Below are 15,241 nucleotides of genomic sequence, written 5' to 3'. Positions count from 1 at the left end.
GCAGGATTCGATGCTGAGACGCAAGAATAGTTTGACATATGCAAATAAATGAAACTTAGGCACCACATTAACAGAAAGATGGGCAAAAAACATATAATCATCTCAACTGATAAAAGGAAAAGCATCTGATGAATATTCAGCATGCTTTCATGATCAGAACGCTCAATAAACTAAGTATAGAAGCAATGTGAGGAATGCACCTCCACATAATAAAGACCATATATGTCAAATCCACAGCTAACATCACACTAAATAGTGAAAAGCTGAAAGATCAGGAACAAGTCAAGGATGCCCACTCCAATTCCATATATCACTGAGAGTACTAGCCAGAGCAATCAGGCAAGAAAAATAAATAAAAGCCATCCAAATTGGAAAGGAAAAAGTTAAAGAGATTTTTATTTTAAAATAAAAGTCTCTGTATGCAGGTAATGTGATTTTATATACAGAAAACCCTAAAGATTTCACCACAAAATTCAGTTAAATTGCAGTATACAAAAATCAATATACAAACACCAACTGCACTTATATACACTAACAAACTATCAGAAAAAGGAATTTTAAAAAGTACTTAGAAATACATTTTATCAAGGAGGAATAAAAGATCTGTGCACTGAAAAATATAAACATTGATGAAAGAAACTGAAGAAGACACAACTAAGTGGAAGAATTCCAATCCCATGTTCACAGATATGAAGAATACTGTTAAAATGTCCACCCTAACCAAAGCAATCTACAGATTCAATGAAGGCCATATCAAAATTCTAAAGCCATTTTCCCAGAAATTGAAAAAATAATCCTAATATTTAAAGGGAACCACAAAAGGCCCCAAATAACCACAGCAATCCTGAGAAAGAAGAGCAGAGCTCGAGGTGTTACACTTCTGGATTTCAAACTAACTACAGAACTACAGTAATCAAAACAGTGTGGTGCTAGGATAAAAATAGATATATAGAAAAATGAAAGTGAATAGGGAACCTAGAAATAAGTCCACACTTATATAGTCAATTAGTCCTTGACAAGAGTGCCAAGAATACACCATGGGGAAAGTATAGTCTCTTTAATAAATGGTGCTGTGAAAATTGAATATCCACACTCAGAAAAATGAAATTGGAGCCTTCTCTTTGACTACACACAAAAAATTAACTCAAAATGGATTAAAGACAAATTTAAGACCTGAGACTATAAAACTCCCAGAAGAAAACATAGGGAAAAATCCTCCTTGACAATGGTCTTTGATTTCACATATCTGACACCAAAAGCCCAGATAATAAAAGCAAAAACAAACAAGTAGGACTACATCAAACTAAACAGCTTCTGCACAACAGAAGAAACCATAAATAAAATGAAAAGGCAAGCTATGGAATGGGAGAAAATATTTACAAGTCATATATCTAATAGAGAGTTACTATACAAAATATATAAGGAACTCATACAACTTAATAGCAAAACAAAAACAAAAACAAAATAACCCAAATAACACTATTAAAAATGGGCAAAGGACCTGAATAGATATTTTTCTGAAGAATACATACAAATGGCCAACAAGTATATGAAAGATGCTCAACATCACTAATCATCAGGGAAATGCAAATCAAAACCACAATGAGTTATCACCTCACACCTGTCAGGATGGCTATTATGAAAAAATAAAAGGGACGACAAGCATTTGGAAGGGTGTGGAGAAAAGGGTGCCCTTGTACATTGTTAGTGGGGACATAAAATGGTACAGCTATTACAGAAATAAGTATGGAGCTTCAATAAAAGTTTAGAAATAGAGCTACCACGTAATCCAGCTATCCCACCTCTGAGTATATATGTCCAAAGGAAATTAAATCAGAATCTCAGAGAGATATTTACACTCCTGTATTCATTGCACAGTTATTCACGATAGCTAAGTATGGAAATTACCTAAGTGTCCAGAGATGGATAAATGGACAAAGGAAACATGATATGAGTTGTGTGTAAATACATACATATGGAATATTATTCAGCCACAAAAAAGAAGAACATCTTGCCATTTATGATAATATGGATGAACCTGAAGGACATTATGCTAAGAGAAATAAGCCAGACACAGAAAGACAAATATTATGTGATCTCTCCTATATGTGCAATCTACAAAAGTCAAAACTCTCAGAAACAGAGAGTGGAATGGTAGTTGCCAGGGCTTGGGGATGGGGAAAAATGGGGAGATAGTAATAGTCAAAGTACACAAACTTTCAGTCATAAGGTGAATAAGTCCTGAGGATCTGATAGACAGCATGGTGACTACAGTTAACAATATTGTATTGTGTACTTGCAATTTGCTAAAAGAATAGATATTAAGTGTTCTCTCTCTCTCTCTACACACACACACACACACACACACACACACACACACACACACACATTGTGAAATGATAACATATATTATCATGTTGTATACCTTAAATATATACAATTGTTTTTTTGGCTGCACCATGCAGCATGTGAGATCTTAGTTCCCTGACCAGAGTCGGTACCCGCACCCCCTGCAGTAAAAGTGTAGAGTCTTAACCACTGGACCACCAGGGAAGTCCCAAATATATACTATTGTTATTGTCAATTATACTTCAATAAATCTGGAAAAAATAAAGCACAAACCACATCAACAGGCTAAAAAATATTCTGGTATCATTTTTGCAGTAGATTGAAGATGAGAGAATTTTACATAATTATTAAAGTTCACAAATGGTGTACTATTCTGATCTAGAATGACACAGTAGGTCATCAAGGTAAACTTTTCATTATTTCCATGAAAAAGTGAGACCTGAAGTGACATGGCCAGAGTCCCATAGAGAGGTAGTATAGGAGCTGGACAACAGATTCATATTTTCTGATATTTATATTGCCTCCTGGAGCCAGTAACTGTGATTGCAGGATATGACTCATTGTATCACTTCTTCACTCACTTGAGTGTTTTCTGCTGGGAATCACTTCCTGAAATGCAATTATTGTTCTAACATGCATTGTCTGGTTATCCACTTTTCTCCTTACCTTCTCTTAAGCAATCAGGAATTTCTTTTTTTAGTATTTCTGTGCATATGTTAGTAAAAACTAAATAGAGATAGATAAGACTAATTAAAAAAATTAAAGCACAGGTCCAAAGAAAAATGTTACCATTTAAGTTAAATACAAGAAAAATTGTCATATATACGTTTAATCCTGCCCTTAACAAAGCAAGTACTCATTAAGTATCTGCTGAAATGTATGGAAGTCAAACATTTTGTAACTTCAGTGGATCACATCACAGGGTTCAATGGCAAGGCGATTTCCCCCAATGCTTCCATCTTGATCAACTTCAACAGTCTTTTAATATCCTGAGCCTCATCTTTTGTAATTAGCAGAAACTGTTAAAAGTAACATACTGGGCCCAATCTGGCTGAACGGCATTATTATCCTATCTTAGAGCATAGCATGGAGTGCTGATGTAATAGATTCCTAGAAACAGACTTCACGTAAAACGTACTTAGTGGCTGTAGTGACATACTTTGCTGCTCACTCCCAAAATCAGGAAGCAAGGAGAAGCATAAACACTTAAATGGATGAGAAGAGAAACGCAAAAATCAGTATAAAAAGACAGATTGGTTACCTGACCAGCATATTCAACTCTAACTATACTATGCTGGCACATCTAATGGAAAGAATGTAGCATCCAAAAGCTCATCCATGGATGCAATGAAAGGAGAGTCACAATAGGGAAAAAGTAGGCAGAGTTCACTCAAGCACTGAAAGAAGGATTCTTAGCCTTGGACTCCACTCTTGGCTGTTCCATGCAAGGCATTAGAGAAACAGTAGATATAACAGATGGGGTTCATTACTCTCAAGGCATTTATGGTCTTCGTTGGGAAGACTTTGAGTACCTCTGGTACCACTGACAAGACTGTCTCTGTTGGGATGACTTAGCCTGATGCTGTTAAGAGATTCTTTTCATCCAACTCTTTTTGTTTTGATTTCAAGTACATTAATTACCTTTCTCATTAAGTTCCCTCTTCATATGTAGATCTTCCTAAAGGGAGAGTAGATGTAGCCACCTCTATCCATGCAACATTTATTTATCACTGTAAATTTAAAAACTGGTGTTTCTAATGTAGAAATCAATCTCATGAGGTTAGTGTGAGTCTGCTATTGAGAAATAAAACCTCTCTTGCTGAGCTGATAGAATCACCTTCTCAGACCAACGTTAAGACTCTATGGAAAGGGACTTGCCCATGAATAATCACTATAACAACGATAAATTTCCAGATCTAGGGTGTAGAATAATACATTGGCAAGCGTTTACAGCTAGAGAAATGGGTCAATCCTTTAACCACTCCATTTAACATATTTATAAGAGATCATGCAAGCTAAGCCACTTCATTTAATCCTCTCTCACTAAGATATTCACATCAATATTTTATTTTATAGACACACTTAAAGATTCTATTATTAGATGAGCTACAGCAGCACTGAAGCTCAGTGTAAATGGTGAAGTCAAACTCGAGTTTGTAGTAACATAATTAGTATCAATAAAATCTCCACTTTTAAGGAGCCTAAGTCAAAATAAAACATTTCCACATTGAATAAATGTATTGGGGGTCTGAAGACATTTTTGGAGTTTACTGCATTCCAAGACTTCTCATGAGTACTTTACTTGATTTTGAAACCGTAGCCTTTTAGTTTTAATGCATGAACTTGAAGGTATCCTTTATATCCAAGTACGGAAAATTGAATGAGGGGAAAATTTTGTAAATACTTGCCATCATGTTTGTGATTTGCAGGGGTTAGAATCTCTTTGCTCTGTGATGGAACTTGACAGATCTAGATTATTATCCTGGCACTGTTAACTCTTAGCCAGGAAAACATACTTAAACCCTCTTATCCTGAGTCCTCATATGTAAAGTGGGAGAAACAGCAGCCACCTCATGAGACTGTACAAGGGTTTAACAAAATAATCTGAGTAAAAGTAGTTTTAACATACATAGCAATAGCTAACAGTCACTGAGTACTTACTGAGCTCTTACATAGTAAGTGCTCAGATATTACCAGGTACTGATAATACTGCACCAGGATTATTATTTCTTTGAGTCATTCCATAAGTTTGTATTTAAATACATTTAGAACATTGGTATTCTTTGGTAGCAAGAGTCTACTTTCAAAGTGAACCAGTCTACCGTTATTTTTGACACAAACTTTTAAAGTGCTATGTTAATTGATACCTTGAATACCACATCCTAGAAGTTCAGTCGAAATAAACTCACCAATAAGTGACCTACCTCTAGATTTACCCTTTGGTTTATGTCTAATTTATATTTTTGACTAAACTGGCTTTTTCCCTAAAAACCCTTTGTTGACCCTAATTATGGGAAACGAGACATCTCACCTCACTAACTCAATGATTACTGAACTGCAATTTCTGGAGAGTTTCAGAAACTGTTAACCAAGATTTCCAGGATGTACGAAAAAATGTTAGACTAGATGCCTAAATATTTACAAGAAAAAAAATCAGGATGCCATGGCCTGTGCTGGATTTCTTGGGCATATTTTCACAGAAGCCAAACTGAACAGCATTTACAAATTCAAGAAAGGGCTGCATTAGCAGAGAAAACATACATTTGAGTGCAGAGTCTACATTTAGGAATGGAAAAACTATTCTTAGACTTATTAAATGGAGGTAGCTACTATCCTAACAGCCTATGTTCCCAGTACCCCAAAATGTTATTAACCAACTGTAAACGTCATTTATTTATTTTTTGATTTTTTTTTTTTTTTTTTTTTTTTTTTTTTTTTGCGGCACACGGGCCTCTCACTGCTGGGACCTCTCCCGTTGTGGAGCACAGGCTCCGGACGTGCAGGTTCAGCGGCCATGGCTCACGGGCCCAGCCGCTCCGCGGCATGTGGGATCCTCCCAGACCGGGACACGAACCCGTGTCCCCTGCATCGGCAGGCAGACTCTCAACCACTGCAGCACCAGGGAAGCCCTATTTTTTTTATTTTTAAAATTAATTAATTAATATATTTATTTTTGGCTGCACTGGGTCTTTGTTGCGGTGCACGGGCTTCTTGTGATGGCTTCTCTTTGTTGCAGAGCACGGGCTCTAGGCACACGGGCTTCAGAAGTTGTTGCTCGTGGGCTCTAAAGTACAGGCTCAGTAGTTATGACACACAGGCTTAGTTGCTCTGCGGCATGTGGGATCTTCCCGGACCAGGGCTTGAACCCGTGTCCCCTGCACTGGCAGGCAGATTCTTCACCACTGCAGCACCAGGGAAGCCCTGTAAACATCATTTAAATAACATCCTGCAGCTCTTAAGACTCAGGTAGATTTACTACCTCAAATCTGATTGCTCACAGCCATTCTGAAGTACTCTGGACTCCAGGAAACTTGACCTTATAAGACACTATGTTTTGTAACAAGAACTGGAGAAGATGCAGACTCTTTTCATTAACATTATATTTACATATAATCCTAGCAGCCAACATTTATTGTGTCCACTGTGTGCCAGGTGCTTGAATTACAGTATCTCTCTTCATCTTACAAAAACTCTGTGTGGTTAGTATCATCTCATGGATTGGCACACATTTTTCTGTAAAGAGCCACAGAGTGAATATATTAGGCTTTGCAGGCTGCACAGTCCATTGCAATTTCTCAGCTCTGCAGTTATAGCTGAGAGCAGTGGCAGACAATGCATGAGTCAATGGGTGTGTCTCATTCGAAGAAAACTTTTTAAGAACACTGAAATGTGAATTACATACATTTTTGTGCCTCATGAAATACTATTTTTCCTTTGTTTCGCTTTTTTATTTGTTTTCAAATATTTAAAAACACGAAAACCATTCTTAGCTCATGAGTCTTATAAAAATAGGTGGCAGGCCAGATATGGCCCAGGGGGCCATAATCTGCCAACCTCTACACTATCTAAATATTTCAGGGCAGGGAAGTGAAGCTCAGGGAGACACAGCTCGTAGAAAGTAAAGAGCCAATTCTGACTATCAGGCCCGTTCTCCTTTTGATTCCTGTGTTTCTGTGTCATGGTTTATACTCAGTGCAAAGGTTAAATTCTTGCTGTAGCCAAGAACTTAAAATGACTGACAAATAAGTGGATTTTCCCTGAGTTGATAGGTTTCTTCTTTTTTTGTAGTTTTTTATTATTTATTTATTTTATTATTTATTATTTATTTATTAACATCTCAATTGGACTATAGCTGCTTTACAATGGTGTGTTAGTTTCTGCTGTATAACAAAGTGAATGAGCTATACATATATATAAATCCCCATATCTCTTCACTTTGGCATCTCCCGCCCACTCTCCCTATCACACCCCTCTAGGTGGACACAAAGCACTGAGCTGATCTCTCTGTGCTATGCAGCTGCTTCCCACTAGCTATCTATTTCACATTTGGTAGTGTATATATGTCCATGCTACTCTCTCACTTCATCCCAGCTTACCCTTCGCCCTGCTCGTGTCCTCAAGTCCATTCTCTTTGTCTGCGTCTTTATTCCTGTCCTGCCCCTAGGTTCTTCAGAACCTTTTTTTTTTTTTAAGATTCCATATATATGTGTCAGCATACAGTATTTGTTTTTCTCTTTCTGACTTACTACACTATGTATGACAGACTCTAGGTCCATCCAACTCACTACAAATAACTCAATTTCATTTCTTTTAATGGCTGAGTAATATTCCATTGCATATATGTGCCACATCTTCTTTATCCATTCATCTGTCAATGGACACTTAGGTTGCTTCCATGTCATGGCTATTGTAAATAGAGCTGCAATGAACATTTTGGTACATGACTATTTTTGAATTATGGTTTTCTCAGGGTATATGTCCAGTAGTGGGATTGCTGGGTTGTATGGTAGTTTTATTTTTAGTTTTTTGAGGAACCTCCATACTGTTCTCCATAGTGGCTGTATCAATTTACATTCCCACCAACAGTGCAAGAGGGTTCCCTTTTCTGCACACCCTTTCCAGCATTTATTGTTTGTAGAATTTTGATGACGGCCATTCTGACCAGTGTGAGGTGATATCTCACTGTAGCTTTGATTTGCATTTTTCTAATGTTTAGTGATGCTGAACATCCTTACATGTGTTTCTTAGCAATCTGTATATCTGCTTTGGAGAAATGTCTATTTAGGTCTTCTGCCCATTTTTGGATTGGGTCGTTTGTTTTTTTGATATTGAGTTGCATGAGCTACTTGTATATTTTGGAGATTAATCCTTTGTCAGTTGCTTCATTTGTAAATATTTTCTCCCATTCTGAGGGTTGCCTTTTCGTCTTTATGGTTTCCTTTGCTGTGCAAAAGCTTTCAAGTTTCATTAGGTCCTATTTGTTTATTTTTGTTTTTATTTCCATTTCTCTAGGAGGTAGGTCAAAAAGGATCTTGCTGTGGTTTATGTCATGGAGTGTTCTGCCTATGTTTTCCTATAAGAATTTTATAGTGACTGGCCTTACATTTAGGTCTTTAACCCATTTTGAGTTTATTTTTGTATATGCTGTTAGGGAGTGTTCTAATTACATTCTTTTACAAGTAGCTGTCCAGTATTCCCAACACCACTTATTGAAGATGCTTTCTTTTCGCATTGTATATTCTTGCCTCCTTTATCAAAGATAAGGTGACCATATGTGCGTGGGTTTATCTCTGGGCTTTCTATCCTGTTCCACTGATCTATATTAACGTTTTTGTGCCAGTACCGTACTGTGTTGATTACTGTAGCTCTGTAGTACAGTTTGAAGTCAGGGAGCCTGATTCCTCCAGCTCCGTTTTTCTTTCTCAAGATTGCTTTGGCTATTCAGTGTCTTTTGTGTTTCCATACAAATTGTGAAATTTTTTGTTCTAGTTCTCTGAAAAATGCCACTGCTAGTTTGATAGCAATTGCATTGAATCTATAGACAGCTTTGGGTAGTATAGTCATTTTCACAAAGTTGATTCTTCCAATCCAAGAACATGCTATATCTCTTCATCTGTTTGTATCATCTTTAATTTCTTTCATCATTGTCTTACAGTTTTCTGCATGCAGGTCTTTTGTCTCCCTACGTAGGTTAATTCCTAGGTATTTTATTCTTTTTGTTTCAATGGTAAATGGGAGTGTTTCCTTCATTTCTCTTTCAGAATTTTCATCATTAGTGTCTAGGAATGCCAGAGATTTCTGTGCATTAATTTTGTATCCTGCAACTTTACTAAATTCATTGATTAGCTCTAGTAGTTTTCTGGTAGCATGTTTAGGATTCTCTATGTACAGTATCATGTCATCTGCAAACACTGACAGCTTTACTTCTTCTTTTCCGATTTGGATTCCTTTTATTTCTTTTTCTTCTCTGACTGCTGTGGCTAAAACTTCCAAAACTGTTGAATAACAGTGGTGAGAGTGAGCAACCTTGTCTTGTTCCTTATCTTAGTGGAAATGGTTTCAGTTTTTCACCATTGAAGACGATGTTGGCTGTGGGTTTGTCATATATGGCCTTTATTATGTTGAGGTAAGTTCCCTCTATGCCTACTTTCTGGAGGGTTCTTGTCATAAATGGGTGTTGAATTTTGTCAAAAGCTTTCTCTGCATCTATTGAGATGATCATATGGTTTTTCTCCTTCAGTTTGTTAATATGGTGTATCACATTGATTGATTTGCGTATATTGAAGAATCCTTACATCCCTGGGATAAACCCCACTTGATCATGGTGTATGATGCTTTTAATGTGCTGCTGGATTCTGTTTGCTAGTATTTTGTTGAGGATTTTTGCATCTATGTTCATCAGTGATATTGGCCTGTAGTTTTCTTTCTTTGTGACATCTTTGTCTGGTTTTGGTATCAGGGTGATGGTGGCCTGGTAGAATGAGTTTGGGAGTGTTCCTCCCTCTGCTGTATTTTGGAAGAATTTGAGAAGGAGAGGTGTTAGCTCTTGTCTAAATGTTTGATAGAATTCACCTGTGAAGCCATCTGGTCCTGGGCTTTTGTTTGTTGGAAGATTTTTAATCACAGTTTCAATTTCAGGGCTTGTGACTGGTCTGTTCATATTTTCTATTTCTTCCTTGTTCAGTCTCGGAAGGTTGTGCATTTCTAAGAATTTGTCCATTTCTTCCAGGTTGTCCATTTTATTGCCATGTAGTTGCTTGTAGTAATCCCTCATGATCCTTTGTATTTCTGCAGTGTCAGTTGTTACTTCTCCTTTTTCGTTTCTAATTCTATTGACTTGAGTCTTCTCCCTTTCTTTCTTGATGAGTCTGGCTAATGGTTTATCAATTTTGGGTATCTTCTCAAAGAACCTGGTTTTAGTTTTATTGATCTTTGCTATCGTTTCCTTCATTTGTTTTTCATTTATATCTGATCTGATCTTTATGATATCTTTCCTTCTACTAATTTGGGTTTTTTTTGTTCTTGTTTCCCTAATTGTTTTAGGTGTAAGGTTAGGTTGTTTATTTGAGATGTTTGTTGTTTCTTGAGGTAGGATTGTATTGCTATAAACTTCTCTCTTGCAACTGCTTTTGCTGCATCCCACAGGTTTTGGGTGGTCATCTTTTCATTGTCATTTGTTTCTAGGTATTTTTTGATTTCCTCTTTGACTTCTTCAGTGATCTCTTGGTTATTTAGTAGTGTATTGTTTAGCCACCATGTGTTTGTATTTTTTACAGACTTTTTCTTGTAATTGATGTCTAGTCTCATAGCACTGTGGTCAGAAAGGATACATGATACAATTTCAATTTTAAATTTACCAAGGCTTGATTTGTGACCCAAGATATGATCTAACCTGGAGAATGTTCCATGAGCACTTGAGAAGAAAGTATATTCTGTTGTTTTTGTATGGAATGTCCTAAAAATATCAATTAAGTCCATCTTGTTTAATGGGTTATTTAAAGCTTGTGTTTCCTTATTTATTTTCATTTTGAATCATCTGTCCTTTGGTGAAAGTGGGGTGTTAATGTCTCCTATTATGATTGTGTTACTGTCGATTTCCCCTTTTAGGGCTGTTAGCATTTTCCTTTGTATTGAGTTGCTCCCCTGTTGGGGGCATAAATATTTACACTTGTTATATCTTCTTCTTGGATTGATCCCTTGATCATTATGTAGTGTCCTTCTCTGTCTCTTGTAATATTCTTTATTTTAAAGTGTATTCTGCTGGTATGAGAACTGCTACTGCAGCTTTCTTTTTATTTCCATTTGCATGGAATATCTTTTTCCATCCCATCAACTTCAGTGTGTATGTGTCCCTAGGTCTGAAGTGGGTCTCTTGTAGACAGCATATGTACCGGTCTTGTTTTTATATCCATTCAGCCAGTCTATGTCTTTTGGGTGCAGCATTTAATCCATTTACATTTAAGGTAGTTATCGATATGCATGTTCCTATTACCATTTTCTTCAGTGTTTTGGGTTTGTTATTGTAACTCTTTTCCCTCGCTTCTGTGTCCTGCCTAGAGAAGTTCCTTTAGCATTTGTTGTAAAGCTGGTTTGCTGGTGCTGAATTCTCTTAGCTTTTGCTTGTCTGTAAAGGTTTTAATTTCTCTGTCAAATCTGAATGAGATCCTTGCTGGGTAGAGTAATCTTAGTTGTAGGTTTTTCCCTTTCATCACTTTAAATATGTACCGCCACTCCCTTCTGGCTTGCAGAGTTTCTGCTGAACGATCCGCTGTTAACCTTATGGGTGTTCCCATGTATGTTAATTGTTGTTTTTCCCTTGCTGCTTTTAATATTTTTCTTTGTATTTAATTTTTGATAGTTTGATTAAGATGTGTCTTGGTGTGTTTGTCCTTGGATTTATCCTGTATGAGACTCTCTGTGCTTCCTGGACTTGATTGAATATTTTCTTACCCATATTAGGGAAGTACTGAACTATAATATCTTCATATATTTTCTCAGTCCCTTTCTTTTTTTCTTCTTCTTCTTCTGGGACCCCTATAATGCAAATGTTGGTGCATTTAATGTTGTCCCAGAGGTCTCTGAGATTGCCTTCAATTCTTTTCATTCTTTTTTCTTTATTTTGCTCTGTGGTAGTTATTTCCACTATTTTATCTTATACGTCACTTATCTGTCCTTCTGCCTCAGTTATTCTGCTATTGATTCCTTCTAGAGAATTTTTAATTTCATTTGTGGTGTTGTTCATCATTGTTTTTTGGCTCTTTAGTTCTATGTCCTTGTTAAACGTTTCTTGTATTTTCTCCATTCTATTTCCAAGACTTCGGATCATCTTTACTATCATTATTCTGAATTGTTTTTCAGGTAGAATGCCTATTTCCTCTTCATTTGTTTGGTCTGCTCAGTTTTTACCTTGCTCCGTCATCTGCTGTGTATATCTCTGTCTTCTCATTTTGCTTACCTTAATGTGTTTGGGGTCTCCGTTTCAAAGGCTGCAGGTTCTTATTTCCCCTTGTTTTTGGTGTCTGCTCCCTGTGGGTAAGGTTGGTTCAGTTGGTAGTGTAGGCTTCCTGGTGGAGGGGAGCGGTGCCCGTGTTCTGATCGATGCAGCTGGATCTTCTCTTTCTGGTGGGCAGGACCACGTCTGGTGGTGTGCTTTAGGTTTCCTGTGAACTTATTATGATTTTAGGCAGGCTCTCTGCTAATGGGTGGGGTTGTGTTCCTGTCTTGCTAGTTGTGTGTCATAGGGTGTCTAGTACTGCAGCTTGCCGCTCATTGAGTGGAGCTGGGTCTTAGCATTGAGATGGAGATCTCTGGGAGAGCTTTCACTGTTTGATATTACATGGTGCCAGGAGGCCTCTGGTGGACCGATGTCCTGAACTCAGCTCTCCCACTTCAGAGGCTCAGGTGTGACACTCGGCAAGAGCACCAAGACCCTGTCAGTCACATCGCTCAGAAGAAAAGGGAGAAAAAGAAAGAAAGAAAGAAGAAAGAAAGAAAGAAAGAAAAATGAAGTTATTAAAATTGAAAAAATATATTAAAAGTAAAACATAAAAATGTAATTAAAAAAGAAAAATAAAATGAAAATAAAAAAATAATAAAAAAAGAGAGTATGAAAGAAGAGAGCAACCAAAAAAAAAAAAAAATCCACCAATGATAAAAAGCGCTAAAAACTACACTAAGAAACAACAAGAACAAGAAAACCGGATAGTCAGAACCCTAGGACAAATGGCAAAAGCAAAGCTATACTATAGACAAAATCCCACCAAGAAGCACACACATACACACTCACGAAAAGAGAAAAAGGGGAAAAACAGTATCTATTTGTATAAAATACCAAAAGGAAGAGAGCAACCAAGTCAATAAACAAATCTACCAATGATAATAAGCTCTAAATACTAAACTGAGATAAACATAAAACCAGAAACAAATTAGACGCTGAAAGCAAACCCCGAGCCTACAGTTGCTCTCAAAGTTCATTGCCTCAATTTTGGGATGATTCGTTGTCTATTCAGGTATTCCACAGATGCAGCGTACATCAAGTTGATTGTGGAGATTTAATCCGCTGCTCCCGAGGCTGCTGGGAGAGACTTCCCTTTCTCTCCTTTGTTCGCCCAGCTCCTGGGGTTCAGCTTTGGATTTGGCCCCGCCTCTGTTCTTCGCTTAGACAGGACGGGGTTAAAGGAGCACGTGATTCGGGGGCTCTGGCTCACTCAGGCCGGGTATGGAATACAGGGCGAGCCTGCGGCAGCAGAGGCCACCATGACGTTGCAACAGCCTGAGGCGCCATGTGTTCTCCCAGGGAAGTTGTCCCTGGATCACGGGACCCTGGCAGTGGTGGACTGCATGGACTCCTGGGAGGGGAGGTGTGGATAGTGACCTGTGCTTGCACACAGGCTGCTTGATGGCTGCAGCAGCAGCCTTAGTGTCTCATGCCCATCTCTGGTGTGTGCGCTGATAGCCACAGCTCGTGCCCGAGTCTGGTGCTCATTTAGCTGGTGCTCTGAACCCTCTCTCCTTGTGCACTCCGAAACAATGGTCTCTTGCCTCTTAGGTAGGTCCAGACTTTTCCTTGGACTCCCTCCCGTCTAGCTGTGGTCCACTGGCCCTCTTCAGGCTGCGTTCACGCAGCCAACCCCAGTCCTCTCCCTGGGAGCCGACCTCCGAAGCCTGAGCCTCAGCTCCCAGCCCTGACCCACCCCAGCGGGTGAGCAGACAAGCCTCTCGGGCTGGTGAGTGCTGGTCTGCACCGATCCTCTGTGCAGGAATCTCTCCACTTTGCCCTCTGCACCCCTGTTGCTACGCTCGCCTCTGTGCCTCCGAGGCTTCCCCCGCCGACCACCCCGTCTCCGCCAGTGAAGGGGCTTCCTAGTATGTGGAAACTTTTCCTCCTTCACAGCTCCCTCCCAGAGGTGCAGGTCCCATCCCTATTCTTTTTTCTGTGTTTTCTTTTTTCTTTTGCTCTATGCAGGTACATGTGGTGTTTCTTTCCTTTTGGGGAAGTCTGAGGTCTTCTGCCAGCGTTCAGTAGGTGTTCTGTAGGAGTTGTTCCACATGTAGATGTGGTATTGATGTATTTGTGGGGAGGAAGGTGATCTGCACGTCTTTCTCCTCTGCCATCTTGAAGGCACTCCCCCATTTCTTCTTCAAGTAAAACTAAATTCAACTATAGTCTATTACCTTCAGTGGAGCTTTTTATCTCATTCGGAAGGGCAGCAGTTCTGGCAAATCAAAACTAATAGTAATTACTCATTGGCCCCTATAATGAAAACAATTTAGTTTTTGTATTACTATTTATTTATTTATTTATTCTAGAATTGGCAAATGACCTTTTTTTGTTGTTAAAAACTCTAGAGACTGCTGAAGCCAACTTTTGGAGAAAAGTTGAGAGATAAAGCCAGGAAGAGAAGGTGGAGGAAATCAAGTATAAATTACGTTCCATGTTAAAATTCTCTTTGAAATTTGAGTCCTTTAAAATTTAAGAGAGATGTCCTTATAGCTTCCAAGATAAAAGCTATGAGTTTTTCCAATCAGAAGCATCAAGCATCATGAATCAAACACTAACCATTATTATTTTCAAAATGGGTGTGAGATCAGTCAACAAATTTTCAAGGAAGAGAAGGGGAGGGAAGGGAAAATGGAGGAGGAAAAGGAGAAGTAACAGATGCCTCAGCCATAAGGGGCAAGTTTAGATACACATGGATATGGGACATTGCTTAGAACAGATGAGAGGGGAAAGAAACATGAAAACAAATCTGGTTGGAAGAGAGGAGATCTCAAGAGCTTTGTAAATAAATTAAGCTTGAAATGAGTGAAAGAATAAAACAGTAGTTCCTTAACCAGTGTCTATGAGGAAAAGGATCTCAGAAAATCCTCTTCTAGGGCTAGTTAAGTTACT

Source organism: Lipotes vexillifer, unplaced genomic scaffold (assembly GCF_000442215.2).
Source record: "Lipotes vexillifer unplaced genomic scaffold, Lipotes_vexillifer_v1.1 scaffold697, whole genome shotgun sequence".
NCBI classification, from domain to species: Eukaryota; Metazoa; Chordata; class Mammalia; order Artiodactyla; family Lipotidae; genus Lipotes; species Lipotes vexillifer.
The sequence above is the reverse complement of the archived record's forward strand: the minus strand, read 5'-3'. Positions refer to the sequence as shown.